General features: G+C 50.0%; 1 pseudogene; it reads left to right on the plus strand.

Annotated features, from left to right (window-relative positions):
- The first annotated feature begins 202 nt into the window (after positions 1-202).
- The window catches only part of LOC119562359, a 35,785-nt pseudogene continuing 20,709 nt past the window's right edge, over positions 203-15,278 (plus strand).

The following is a 15,278-nucleotide window of genomic DNA, read 5'->3' on the forward strand; positions in this document are numbered from 1 at the left end:
CCAGGCCAACGCCTTTCGAGGCAATACCTGTCCCTTGCTCTGTCCCGGACGGTCCCGCTAGGTTCTTGCTCAGATCGCGCTGACAGTCAAGGCTAACGCCAGGAAGCTGCCTAGCAGTTCACTTTGGTTTACGCCTAGCGCAGACGAACGTTCCACCCGGTTTCACCCTAATGCTGCGCTCCCCAATAAGCTCCGCGAAGCGATGGTCCAGGTGGACCAGGTCCTGCTGGGTCGGGCAAGGTACGCTGGGTCTTAGACCACTTTCCTCAACGAGCTCACAGTTCCTCGTCGCAGGCCTCTTTCGCTTGACTCTGACAGACCCGCCGGGCGATTCGCCAGGGTGTAGTCGTGACAAAGTTGGAAACCAAGCGCCTTGACTTAGCCGTGTGATGCCTTCCGGACCTCAGCCACTTGTGTCTCAATTCGGAGATTCCTGATGTCCCAATCCCGAACGTCTTGACGTGGCGATCTTGCTCCTTGTATGCTTCCCACGGCGCTGCTTCCGACGACTCGACTTGTTGTGGCTCCCTCGTATATTACTTGGTTGACTGACTGTTCACTTTGGTATTTTGACTGATTTTGATGGTTTGACTCCTCGCGATCGACTGATCCTGCTTCCAGCGCTGGGCTCACTTATATAGGGCTCAGGTACCGTTAAATCGCACGGCACCACTTCAGGGTCCAAAGTCCGAGGTTTTACTGTTCGACCTTTCGCCCTCTGCACTCGGCCCCACACTAGGGTGCTAAGCGCGGCGATCTACCGTTAACCCTCCGCTCTTTCTCTCCAAGCTCTCTTTCCTCGTACTCTTCAAACTCTCTTAAGCCAAATTCTACAAGCTCTCTCGCACTAAATTCTCCAAACTCTCTTGAACTGAATTCTACAAACTCTTTTGAACTGAATTCTCCAAACTTTCCCTCGTTGCTCCCTCGACGTTTTCAACTCCTTTGAGTTTCTACAGCGCTGGTCGTCCTCCTCGTAGCAACTTCAAATCTCCCGCACCGATATTTCACATATTTCCATTGGGACATCGATACTCATGGGCTACGGATCCCCAGCTCGCTGCTCATTGCTGCGTCCTACACCTTTCCATGGTTTCTCCGTTTGGTCACATTATCCGTGCGTGATCGGTGTCTCATCGACTATCGTTACAGACGGTGAAGCGTTGCCACCTGCTCGTTGCGATATTTCCACCTTTTGCCGATGATTCCAGTATTTCTTGCGCCCATCGATCACCACAATCGTCCAGTGACAATTGACTATCGATACCGACTACAAATCGAGGCGCCCCTTTCCCTACCTCATGGTGATTTTGCAACTTTCGATCTGCCCGCACAGCTTGTGGCTGATTTGTCTTTTCAATTTCATTTTCCCAGCTCCGTCCAGCCTATGCCGTTCGTTGTCCTTAACCCCAAATACAATGGCCCAAGCGGCTCTGAATAGCGTTTGGCCTTCGTTTGCAGCAGAGCTTTTCTGCCCGTGGTGAGTTGCCCTTTTGGTTGATCCGGCATTTAATTCTCTTTCATTCCTCGGGTAACAACTAGACGAGCTCGTCCGACGCATTCTATATAGAATCTCCGGATGCTATGGTGTGTGTCTAGACTGCGCGACTTGTGTTGCTTGTCTCCCTCCGCACATACTCCCTTCTACGTGGCGTAATCGGTTGACCCTGGCTCGCGCCCGACGCTGAAACCTTTTGCCTTTTCCCTTATCGTTACTCGTGCTTTTTATCGTTCTCGTAAGTGTCTTTTTCGCCTGGCGTAATCACGATTGACTTTGGCAAATGCCCGACTCTGAATTCTGTTGCCTTGCAGTCTGGATCGCCATCCATCCTTGTGCCGTCCTTGTAAGTGTCCTTTCCGCCTGGCGTAATCGCGGATGACTCTGGCAAATGCCCGACGCTGAATCCTGTTGGCTTGCGGTCTGGGCCACCATCCATCCTTGGGCCGTCCTTGTAAGTGTCCTTCCGCCTGGCGTAATCGCGGTTGACTTTGGCAAATGCACGACGCTGAATCCTGTTGCTTTGCGGTCTGGATCGCCATCCATCCTTGTGCCGTCCTTGTAAGTGTCCTTTCCGCCTGGCGTAATCGCGGATGACTCTGGCAAATGCCCGACGCTGAATACTGTTGCCTTGTGGTCTGGACCACCATCCATCCTTATCCACGTCCTTGTGACCTATCCTTATGATTGTCCTTTCTGCGTGGCGTGTGGATGACTTTCGCTTAGGCCTGACGCATAATGAACTCCTTATCCATGTCCTTGTGACCTCTTGTTAGTTATCTGATGTGTCTGCCGTCTGCTCGTTTTGTTGTTGCTTGAACTAGCCAACGTGAACGGTCCGATCTTCCTTTGAATGCGTGTGGCGTATTCTGCAGATCACCGGAGAGACGAAATCTACAACCTGGTAAGGGCCTTCGTACCTCGTTGCTAGTTTTGCAGCGAATACTTCAGCCGCTTTGGACAGGTGATGTTCCTTGGCCCGTACTACATCGCCCACTGCTGGCGTCCATTGCCTCCTTCTCAGATTATAGTGTCTGGCTTGGTCCTGGCAAAGACCATAGAATATCAAGATGCGTAACGAGGAGTAAGAAAATGTACACAGGTGGCATAATTTTTGCAAAGCAACCCTCACACGTATGGGAATCTATTTTTAGAATGCCGTTGCTTTGCTTCCTTCTCTCTTCCTCTCTCTTGCCATCTCGCTCACGACACTCTGCGCTGTGAAAAAGTCAAACTTCAATTTTTGTCTGAGTTGTCGATTCTTAAATTATGTTGACGAAAAGGAATCGATCTAAAAGACGCATTGCTCATGCGGTTTATAAGCGGGCTGTGGCGCTCTGAGTATGTTGGTGACCCGTGGATAATGGATTTGAGTTCCATGTTCGAGTCCACTCTGAGGCTGGATTCAACTTAATTTTTTTATATGGTTTATTTTTAATTTAATATTTTTTTAGCTGTACTTTTTTGACAATTTTTTTTTAAATATTTTTGATAGATTTTTTAGTTTTCTTTATTTTTTCTTGTTTTTTTTTTTAAGTTTTTTATTACTTTTTTTTACTGACTAAAGATCCCCAGGTATTTATTTATTTATGACGCAGTATATTTAGCTTATTGCTAGTTTTACATTTGTCTGGGGAGTCTTGCCACTTACAATGATTGTACAGCAAAACTCTATTCAATTTATCTAGCATAAGCATTTTATGCGAATAGCACTCATCATTTTCATCAAACCACGATGAAAAATCGCTTTCTCCAGTACACGTTACACATTTACTCATTATAAACTGTTTATTGTGTTCTTGTTTTTATTGTTATTAAAAATGTTTTCAAAAACCTTGATATGTATTTTACATACATTAAAAAATATACCTGAAAGAGCACTTAACTTTTCAAAGTCCGAACCGTTACAGAAATTTTTTTCTGCAATAAAAATTTCGGAAGGCGAATTTACCATTTCTCCCTGTTTTAGAATAATCGCTTCACATCTTTTGCAGTTGTTTGATTTAAAAAATCAAGTGAAACATATGCTGAATACCATGGAGATTGTTTAAAACACCATGAACACCAAAGATTATAGAATAGTTCATATTATCTTTGATGAACACCATGTTCATTTTATTAAATTTAAAAAAAAAAAAAAGACCGATTGCATAAAAAAAAAAGTTGTTCCCAGTCGGAGTTGAACTCGAACCTGCACTTCCCGTGGCTGAGCTACTAGACCCCTGGCCTACAGGCCATTGACACCTCACGTTAGTCAAATGCGACATTGAGCCCTTATTCCAGCAGACCACACAAAATGATACACCAACACAACCAAAGAGCTTTACACGGACAACGCACACAAGCAAGATCGAAAATCCACATCCAAAATCCACACCAAAAATTTTGCCGTACATTCCGTTGTATGTCTGTTACTCAGCTTGTAGTTTATACAATCTTTGGTCCTGGGATGCCTTTTCCATATTTCGCCGTACTATCTCAAATACCTCCCTCAGTTTGTTGACGTTTTCCTCTGGGGTCTCCGTAGCTCGTCCAGTGCCTAGGGTTTCCTTATCATATAGGCTCATGGGTAGACGCGGTTCCCTGCCCTGGGTAAGAAACGCCGGTGTACGGCTTGTGGATTCCGATGTGCTCGTGTTGACTGCTATCATAATCTCTGGCCACTTCTCGTCCCAGTTTTTCTGGTCCAGCCCTGCGAACTGCGCAATCATGGTCTTGACTGTTCTGTTTGCTCGTTCGGTCGGATTCTCTTGTCGTGTGTATGGTGCGGTGAATTTTTGTCTGATACAGACAACAACCCCATGTTGTGCGCCAGATGTATCGAACTGATTTTGTGCGGCTAGCTCAGAAGATTGTGTGTTCCTCCCACCAAATTTATATGACGTGACTGCTCGTACATCAGTGAGAAAACACAGGGTTTGAGAGGACAGTGGGTTTTATTTTCGTGTTATTAATACAGCGGGTGTGTAGCTGGGCTGGCCCCGGTATCTCCTCGCTCTGGTTTCATAGGCTGCTGATGTTCCTCGTCCTGGCCTGTCGACGCGTTGACTTGACGACCGCTGGCTCTTGTGTCTTGGGATGCTCGTAGTGGCCGCCTCTGCTTGCTTGCCGACGCGCTGCCTCGGAGTCGCTTGTCGCGCCTTGGACTCGCAGAGAGTTCGGCCTTGTGGGCTTAAGGAAGCGTCACTGTTCTGACTGCGCTGACAGTCAAGGCTAACGCCAGGAAGCTGCCTAGCAGTTCACTTTGCTTTACGCCTAGCGCAGACGAACGTTCCACCCGGCTTCACCCTAATGCTTGACGTCCGCGACCCTCCTGCGCTCCCCAATGAGCTCCGCGCAGCGATGGTAACGTGGCTGCCGGTGATGTCTGCTGGCGTCGCTGCCGATGTCCTCTGCGATTCTTCATGTCTTGCCGCTGGGCATCTCCAGGACAACGCCTCTTGAATGCCTCAACGGGTCGTTCGCTCGCCCTTCCTGACTAGTAGCTTGGCGTTTCTGGCACTCGGGGTTTTGGGCAGTTGCTGTTCGGGAACTTCGCCGGTAATCGCAGGGCTCTCCAGGCCAACGCCTCTCGAAACCACAAATCGATCCACCGCTCGTCCTTCACGCCAGGTCCTGCTTGGTCGGGCAAGGTACGCTGGGTCTTAGACCACTTTCGTCCCCGAGCTCACGGTTCCTCGTCGCAGGCCTCTTTCGCTTGACTCTGACAGACCCGCCGGGCGATTTGCCAGGGTGTGGTCGTGACAAAGTTGGAAACCAGACGCCTTGACTTAGCCGTGTGATGCCTTCCGGACCTCAGCCACTCGTGTCTCAACTCGGAGATTCCTGATCTCCCAATCCCGAACGTCTCGACGTGGCGATCTTGCTCCGTGTATGCTTCCCACGGCGCTGCTTCCGACGACTGGACTTGTTGTGGCTCCCTCGTAGATTACTTGGTTGACTGACTGTTCACTTTGGTATTTTGACTGATTTTGATGGTTTGACTCCTCGCGATCGACTGATCCTGCTTCCAGCGCTGGGCTCACTTATATAGGGCTCAGGTACCGTTAAATCGCACGGCACCACTTCAGGCTCCAAGGTCCGGGGTTTTAGCGATCGACCTTTCGCCGTCTGCACTCGGCCCCACACTAGGGTGCTAAGCGCGGCGATCTACCGTTAACCCTCCGCTCTTTCTCTCCAAGCTCTCTTTCCTCGTACTCTCCAAGCTCTCTTAAGCCAAATTCTCCAAGCTCTCTCTCACTAAATTCTACAAACTCTCTTAAACTGAATTCTCCAAACTTTCTTGAACTGAATTCGCCAAAATCTCCCTCGTTGCTCCCTCGACGATTTTAACTCCCTTGAGTTTCTACAGCGCTGGTCGTCCTCCTCGTAGCAACTTCAAATCTCCCGCACCAATATTTCACATATTTCCACTGGGACATCGATACTCATGGGCAATCGATCCCCAGCTCGCTGCTCATTGCTGCGTCCTACTTCTTTCCATGGTTTCTCCGTTTGGTCACATTATCCATGCGTGATCGATGTCTCATCGACTATCGTTACAGACGGTGAAGCGTTGCCACCTGCTCTTTGCGATATTTCCACCTTTTGCCGATGTTTCCAGTATTTCTTGCGCCCATCGATCGTCACAGTCGTCCAGTCCGAGTACAAATCGAGGCGCCCCCTTCCCTAGCTCATGGTGATTTTGCAACTTTCGATCTGCCCGCACAGCTTGTGGCTGATTTGTCTTTTCCATTTCATTTTCCCAGCTCCCTCCAGCCTATGTCGTTCGTTGTCCCTAACCCCAAATACAATGACCCCAGCGGCTTTGAATAGCGTTTGGCCTTCGTTTGCAGCAGAGCTTTTCTGCACGTGGTGAGTTGCCCTTTTGGTTGAACCGGCATTTACTTCTCTTTCTTTCCAGGGTTTGCCCGAGTTTTTTTTTCCTGTTAACTGTTGATGCGATGCGTGTTTCTGCCTTTTGTGATCAGCTGGATACGGTGAACATCTGATTCTGCACCGTCCTCCTCCTTTCCTCGGGTAACAACTAGACGAACTCGTCTGGCGCATTCCGTATAGAATCTGCGGATGCTACGGTGTGTCTGGACTGCGCGAATTGTGTTGCTTGGTTCCTCCGCGCACACTCCCTTCTACGTGGCGTAATCGGAGTCTACACGAACTGACGTGAGGCAAGACGGTTGTATAGTCGAGTGCGCTCTGAAATTATCTCGTTTTAAAGTCAGTGTAGCGACGGTCGTTACCTAAAAAGTGTACTGTGTATAGTGCGAGACACTCCGGGACTAGAGGTACGTACCAGGGCACTGTTCCGGCGGGGCCTCAAGTCCCCAAGTCTTGGACCGGTGAGGCTGCTGTCGGTTCGTGGGCCAGGGGGGGATCCTCTCCCGCGCCCATCGAGTGAGAGGCTTTCACCTCGAAATCTCTCTCACGCGCACAGCATCCACAAGCTGCCACCCGCGCGTTTTTTTCCCTCATCACTGCAAACAACAAAATCAGCTGTTTACAGTGTTGAACAACGTCGGGGTAGGAGCTTAACAGCGCCGATCCCCGCGCCTAACAGCACATAGTGTTGGAAAGCGCCATAAACGCGGGCCCAGCCAAAGTTTTTGAATTTTGAATATTCGAAATTCTCCAAATTCTGGCACCGGGATTCAGGGACGGCAAAAGGCAGAAGGCCAAGGATCGGGCTAAATTCCAACCCCTCCGCCGCGGCGGTGTCTATCAAAGGGGCACTGGGGACCGAAAAGGGGCGGTATATCCCCCATCGTAAGCCTAGGGGAAATCTGTGGCCAGCGCGGGAGCCTCCCTCGAACAAGCCGGGTAGCCCGAGATGGAGGAGGCTGAAAACCCTTTCGCGGGCAGACCAGTGGTGGTAAGATCTCCCCGCCAGCCGAGGGAAGATGGGACCGACGGAGTTGCAGCGGCATTTAAGAAGGGTAGCAAGCTCGCACGCTCGCCGGCACCTTCGACAACCCAAGTCGATGAGCTGATCGTAGACTCCGAGGAAGCTAAGGAAACCCCTAAGAGGACGAGTGATCCTGCGAGCCCAGCTAACTCGCAGAGGACAACGCCGGCCAAAAGGAGCAAGGCCTCCCACGAGGCAACCTGCCTGGAGGATTTCTTGGAGCTGGGGAAGCTTCTGCAGGAGGTATCCACCAAGATGATGGACAAGACGGCGCGCCACATAACTGTCGCCATGAGGGAGAAGTTCGTGCGCATGAAGGCGCTTCACACGAACATCCTAGAGGCGAACAGAGAGGGCGGCAAGGACGACAGTATCAGGGTGAATGGGCAAGATGCTGCAATTGTGTGCGCGAAATGCTCTCGAAGCCTGCAGAGCGCCGACAAAGAACAGCAGACAACGCCTGTCTGGAGGAGAGATTCTGCAGCGCAAACGGAGCCTTGGCGAAGGATAAGCCAGCCGACTGTGGCTGGAGGATCCGCGGCTCAAGTGGCCCCACCATCCACGCCCCCAACGCAGCAGAAAAGTGCCAAAGCTCCCAGGACAAAACAAACTGCTCGTTCTGGAGATAAGAGACATCGACTCCATCGCGACGGAGCAGGAAATCTGCGCTGCGATTGCGAGCCAGTATGGTATCGACGCGGAGCGCATCAGAGTTCGGAGCCCTACTCCCTGGGGAAAGCCGTCCTCCATCGTGGCGAGGTGCGGATTGGATGGACCTTCTGCAGGATCCGGGAAAGAACAGGCCCCCAAAGATGTTTCAAATGCTTGGAATCCGAGCATATTGCAGTTAACTGCAAGAGCCTAGTGGACAGGAGCGATTGCTGCATGAGATGTGGTGAAAAAGGGCACAAGGCAGCCAAGTGCAGCAAGGAGCCTTCATGTTTATTCTGCTCCGCGGCAGGAAGAAAGGAGACCAGGCACCAGGCAGGAAGCAGACTCTGCCCAGCCACAACCAGCGAGACAGGGAGACCTCGGCCGTCATGCAATTGATTCAGCTAAATCTGAACCATTGTAGGGCCGCGCAGGACCTCCTGAAGCAGACGGTGCGCGAGCTGGGTTCTGAGGTGGCGATACTCAGTGAGCCCTACAGAGTGGAAAGCAGCAGCGATTGGGTCACGGATCGCACAGGCAAAGCTGCACTGTGGCTCTGCGGCGTGAGTGTTCCACCAATGCGGGACACGAGGGTAGTAGAGGGATTTGTCAGAGCGAACGTAGGCGGCACATGGATCTACAGCTGCTACCTGGCCCCCAGTCTATCACTGACGTCCTTTAGCAGGATCATGGACGAGCTGATCAGCGACCTGGGAGGAAGGAGCAACGTGGTGATCGGAGGCGACTTTAACGCCTGGGCCGAGAAATGGGGCTCCCTCTATACCAACGCCAGGGGGCGCACCATCCTTGAAGCCATTGCGTCTCTGGAAATCGTCCTGTTGAACGAGGGCTCCCAGCACACCTTCAACAGAGCTGGGGCCGGTTCAATCATCGACCTATCGTTCGCGAGCAGCTCGTTATCCCGTAGCACACGCTGGAGGATATGAGAGTTGTTCACGGCCAGCGACCATGAGGCCATCCTGCTGACAGTAGGCGGTCCACCGTGCCAAAGCCAGCCGATGTCCAGGCCAAGAAAAGCCTACCGCCAGGACACCTTTAGGACACAGACCTTCGCCAGCGCACTGGAGGGATTGGCTGTATCTGAGCTGGACTCGGCAGATGTAGCAGCGAACAAATTGGCAGCCAGACTGGAGGAAGCCTGTGACCAAAGCATGCAGCAGCGTAAGACCTTTCGGAAGCACCACGCGCCAGTGTACTGGTGGAGCGAGGAAATCGCTAGTTTGCGCAGGACCTGCCTTCGAGCCAGGAGGTTAGTCCAAAGGGCGAGAGGCACCGCAAACCTTTCTGCCTGCAACTCTAGCTTTAAGAGTGCAAAGAAGGCACTCAAACTGGCGATTCGGGACAGCAAGAGGGAGAGCTACCTCAAGCTCTGTGACGAGCTGGAAAACGACCCATGGGGAAGAGCCTCCAAGACGGTGGTTAAGCGTGTGAGTGCCGGCAACAGGTCGCCTACTGACCCAGCGGTCCTGGAAGGCATTGTACAAGTGCTGTTTCCAGAGGGTCGCCGCCATTGCATCCCCCGATGGACGCGACAAATTGGGAGCCAGATATGTCTGGTCACGGAGACGGAACTTTTGTCTGCGGCAAGGAACCTGAAGAGCAGGAAGGCACCCGGGCCGGATTTGGTCCCGAACAGGGCAGTGAAGACCCTGCTATCCCTCCATCCGGGCGTGGTAGCATCGCTCTACAACACGTAAATGCTGGAAGGGACCTTCCCCGACAGGTGGAAGCGCCAAAAACTTCTGCTCCTGCCGAAGCCAGGGAAACCAGCGGGCGAAGCTTCTTCCTATACCGGTACTGGGCCCTCTGCTTTGGAACACGATGTATGACGGTGTTTTGAAGCTCCCACTGCCGAGCAGCACCGACATTGTGGGCTTTGCGGATGATGTCGCGCTGGTTGTGGTGGCCAAGGAAGTTGCGGCCGTGGAGGCAGCTGCAAACTGCGCAATTCGAGCAGTGGAGGAGTGGCTCGCAGTGGCGGGCCTAGAGCTGGCCTCACACAAAACTGAGGCGGTGCTGATTTCAAGCAGGAAAGCAGTGGAGTCGGCGCATATTCAGATCGGAGGGTCAACGATAACTTCTCAGCGTGCCATAAGGTACCTGGGAGTCATGCTGGACACCCGCCTTTCCTACCGCGAACACCTGGAGTTCGTAAACAAGAAGGCAAGCGAAACCACAGGATCGCTCTGCAGGATCCTGCTGAATACCAGGGGACCGAAGCAGGACAGACGCAGGCTCCTCGCGACTGTTGTCAAGTCGCAGTTGCTGTACGCTGCTCCAGTGTGGGCTGAAGCCACTGCTGTGAGTAGCTACATGCGAGGTGTTAACTCGACGTACCGCCTGTGCGCCGTTAGAATTTCGAGTGCCTTCAGGACGATCTCGGACGACGCAGCCCTTGTCATCGCAGGCCAAGTTCCCCTGTGTGAACTGGTGCGGGAGGCCAAGGAGATTCGCGCGGCTTTAGCAGGCGAACAGGCGGACCGCAGTACCAAGACCGAGGTGAAGAGAAGAGCCAGGATGCAGAGCGTCGTCAACTGGCAGGCAGCCTGGGACATCTCCAGCAAGGGTCGCTGGACGCACAAGCTCATCCCCAGCATAGAGCCATGGCTAAGTAGGAAGCACGGCCAGGTGGATTTTTACCTCACGCATGAGGTAAAAAGTGTCCTTTCCGCCTGGCGTAATCGCGGATGACTCTGGAAAATGCCCGATGCTGAATCCTGTTGCCTTGCGGTCTGGACCACCATCCATCCTTATCCACATCCTTGTGACCTATCATTATGATTGTCCTTTCTGCGTGGCGAGTAGATGACTCTCGCTTAGGCCTGACGCATAATGAACTGCTTTTCCATGTCCTTGTGACCACTTGTTATTTATCTGATGTGTCTGCCGTCTGCTCTTTTTGTTGTTGTGTTACGTGGGCATATTAGTGCCCGAGTCCTGACAAGGTCTTGGGCCGAGGGAGAGGCGTCCGATATTCTGTCACCATTTGCCGGCATAAGCTACGTCGTATTCGGGTCGTGGGATCTTGGTAAGCCTCTCTCCTCTCCAACATAACGAGAATAAATATTAAGAGTGCCTGGAAAATAATATTAGTTCATAAAGTTCGTCAGTCCACACTGCCCCACAAGCTTAGCTGTCGCTTGATCGCAATACGATCGGGCTGTGTTTTGGTCATATTCCCTCCCCTTCACACGTTCGTGTGCCAATGGATCGTCGCGGGCCGCGCAATACGATACCCTATTGTCAAGGTTGTCCGTAAAAAGTTATGTCATTGTTCTTGACCTACTCCACTTCTCGCGTCAGCACACCCCCTTAAGAGAGCTCTAGCACTTCATGTTTTTATATTCTTTTTACATTACAAATTTATTAAACAGTATTTAGGTCGGCGTGTGCCGTGGATGATGTTGGCTAAATCATATGGAAATTAAACTAATTGACAATATATGGTTAGCGGAGAGTATCGAATTTACCTCCTGTGAAGGTGCACAAATCAGCAAAATGCTGACTATTCATGACTACAAAACGTCGCTCAGAGAGCTCTTGCAATTGTACATACAACAACAAGGCTGATACTCGCCGCTGGAAAAGTTTATAGTAGTCTATAAAACCGTAGGATACTGCGCGGATATTTATATATGTATGTTTCGTTGGCTCGATTAACACATTTATGTTGCATCACTACTTTCTCCGACGTATGCTATTGGTCGCTATGCCTCTGAACGAATGGCTCCTACAGCTGAACAATTTTCAGGAGCATGGGGATCACGGGTACTGCGACTACAAACATCACAGTATGACAGATGTCGTCCTTATTGTTGATCCTCTCCACGTTCTTTGATGACAATGGCGGCTCTGGTCCAACACATAAGGATCTTTCGAGCAGCGATTTGTGTCCTCCTCAAGGACTGTTGGATATGGTGGCTGGTCCTGGTGGCAAAAGTCTCCGTGGACGACTACCCCAGGGAAAGTCGTCTTCCCTCGGAGCTGCCGGCTTCCGTCAGCAAGACACACAAATGGATTCTCTCCTAAGCTCTATTTGTCTAAGGTCTTTTATACAAGACTAGAGCTTTTACTTGGCGCCGGTATGGATCGAATAAACTAGGTGATATCTGCTATCTTGGGAGTCAACGGCCGGCTGTTGCCCTTTGCCAGCTACCGGAGTATGGTTACCAGTAGGTTGATCGTGGCCGTTGTCCACGCGGCAACGCGACACCCGAGAATTGCTGAATTGCATTTTCTTCTGCCTTTACCAGTATGAGTCTCGTTAGTCACATGCACCCCTCCCCCTGGCTAAAGATTCGTCGGTGTTTCTCTATGTGAATCTTTCTATGTGGAGGTCATACATAACAGGCTCGAAGTGATCGATGCGGACCGCATGGAATGACTTCGCAAAAGGAATCTGCGTACGACATCGTTGTCTGTACCGTGTTTCTTCTCTCTTTTAGGCGCCCATTCACGTGTGGCTTCGACCCACTTCTCTGATCAAGAGTCTCATGTTTTATCGGCTGAGCTGTTCGGGCTGATATCTTCACTGCTGTTGCTTTATGTTAAAGGTATATTATGTACTTGTCGTAGATTAGTTGGCCAATTAAAGTTATAACAACTGTTAGCTTTGATTTGTCTTTCGCTTCCCATTCGTTTTCATGTATGTCCTTCTGTGCTGTTCCTTTGGCTGCTCAAATAGAGGCAATAGTTTCTGTTGTCAACGTTAGTCTGTGCACTGGTGTGAGCGAGATAGAAGGATGCAGGTGTCCGCATCAAAAAGGAATAACGAGAAGTTCTCATTAGTGTGTGTATTGGAATGCGAGAACGAGAGTAGAAGAAAGTAGCGAGTGACGCTGGCGAAAAAGGAAAAGGGGACGCAAGCTGTAAGGGAAAGCATTCGTATTTGAAGAGCCAAACTGAAAAGATGCCACGCGCCAGAAAACGTTTCCGTTTGGAGCAGCACGAAGAGCAGCCTGAAGCAGAGGAAGGTTCTAGTGATTCCTCGACAGGGGAAGGTTCTAGTGATTCCTCGACATCAGAAGTGGGATTGCCCAGGCCTCAAACCGAAAGCGAGAATAATCTGAAGCTGCTTTTGGAATCACAAAATCGTACTTTCTTGGAACTTATAAAAGCAGTACAGCGCGCCCCGAAGGACGCAGTTACCGTTGTACTTCCGAACTTTAATCCTGATCGTGCAAACGCGGATGCAGTATCATGGAGTGCAACGGTGGATTACATTCTTTCCGAAAACAGTCTAGAAGGCAGCGCTCTCGTGATGGCTCTCAGTCGGTCCTTGCAAGGAAGCGCGTCTTGTTGGCTTGCACAAACGGTCTACCCTGGAATCACATGGACGCAGTTCAGAGAACTGTTTTTGCAGTATTTCGCCGGAACGGAGACCTTGGCTGCAACTGTGTTGAATTTGCTGAATGGTCGCCCAACAGAGGGAGAATCTATGTCGCTGTATGGAAGCAGAGTTGTAACATCCCTGATGTCCAGGTGGAAGTCCCTGACGGTAGAGCAAATTGCCGTTTCTGTTGCTTTGGCACACGTGGCTGGATTGGACAAGCGATTGCAACGCTTGGCTTTTACTACAGAAGTCAATTCTCGAAACGAGTTGCAACAGGAGTTGAAAGCCTTTTCTTTTGATGCTGGACCGAGCCGCGGTACTGGCGACGTCTTGTCGGCCTCGACTAATAAGAAAACAAGACCATTCTTCAATATCATATGTCACAAATGCGGAAAAGAGGGTCACAAGAAGGCGGAGTGTCGCTCGTCTGGTGTGCCCCCGCGACATAGTCAACTAGCTAATCAACGTTCTGGACATAACGGAGGAAGAGATCGCTCGACTCTAATCTGCTTTAAGTGTGGAAAGGAAGGGCATGTGGCTACTGTGTGCCCGGATCGTCAGGAAAGCTCAATGACGGTCAAGAGGGATTATGTTAAAGATGTCAACCTGTGTACCGTACTTGAGCCCCTTGGAACTTTTCAATAATTTGGTGAGTCGTTCCAATTTTGTTTTGACTCAGGAGCCGAGTGCTCGCTCATCAAGGAAGCCGTCTCGCTAAAGCTGTCTGGATCTAGAATAAATAACAGTAATTTTAAGAGGTATTGGTAGTAATACGGTTTATAGCACCCTACAGATATTGGCTAAGGTTTTGATCTGTGATCAATCCTTCGAAGTTCTTTTTTATGCAGTTCAAGATAGTTATATCAAGTATGATGCTTTGATTGGGAGAGAAATTTTGAGCCAGGGAATCGGTGTAACAATTACATCTAATTCACTTTCAATGTTTAATAAAAAAAAACTGTATTGCCTGTCTTGACTTCAAACTGTGTTCCCGATTTGGCCAATGTTGATACCGATCTAAGTGGTTTAGATAAGGATAGGCTAACATCAATGCTTCAAAATTACTCTGGTTCGTTTATAAGCGGTATTCCACAAAGTCGCGTAACTACGAGGCAGCTAGAGATTCGACTGATTGATCCAAACAAGACAGTTCAGAGACGACCTTACAGATTGAGCGTGGAAGAAAAAGAACATTATAAGACCAAGTTCCTCCCCCTTTGCAAGCCCGATGCTTCTTGTTAAGAAGAAAAATGGAACTGACCGTCTCTGTGTTGATTATAGGGAACTGAATTCGAACACTGTTTCTGACAAGTATCCGTTGCCACTTGTTTCGGACCAGATAGGTAGACTAAGTGGTGCTAAGTTTTTCACCTGCATAGATATGGCAAGCGGATTTCACCAAATCCCAATTCATCCGAATTCGATCGAACGAACAGCGTTCGTTACTCCGGACGGACAGTATGAGTTTGTTGCCATGCCATTTGGGTTAAAGAATGCCCCTTCCGTATTTCAACGAGCTAAAAATTGTGCTTTAGGTGATCTTGTTCATTCGTATGTAGTAGTCTACATGGACGACGTTATGGTAGTAGCAGGTACCAAAGACGAAGCTTTAGAAAGACTTGAGGTAGTTTTGCAAACCCTAACTAAAGCCGGATTTTCTTTTAATATCACCAAATGCTCATTTCTTAAATCCTGTGTTGAATATTTGGGGTTTGAAGTTAAAGCAGGTGAAATAAGACCCCAAGTTTAAAGGCCCATTTTTAGTTGTTGACCTATTACCAGGCGATCGATATAAATTAAAAGCGTTAAAGGGCAATCGAACTTACAAATATTCTCACGAATTTTTATGAAAAATGCCTGAGAAGGGGATTACC

This window comes from Drosophila subpulchrella, unplaced genomic scaffold (genome assembly GCF_014743375.2).
Source record: "Drosophila subpulchrella strain 33 F10 #4 breed RU33 unplaced genomic scaffold, RU_Dsub_v1.1 Primary Assembly Seq429, whole genome shotgun sequence".
NCBI classification, from domain to species: Eukaryota; Metazoa; Arthropoda; class Insecta; order Diptera; family Drosophilidae; genus Drosophila; species Drosophila subpulchrella.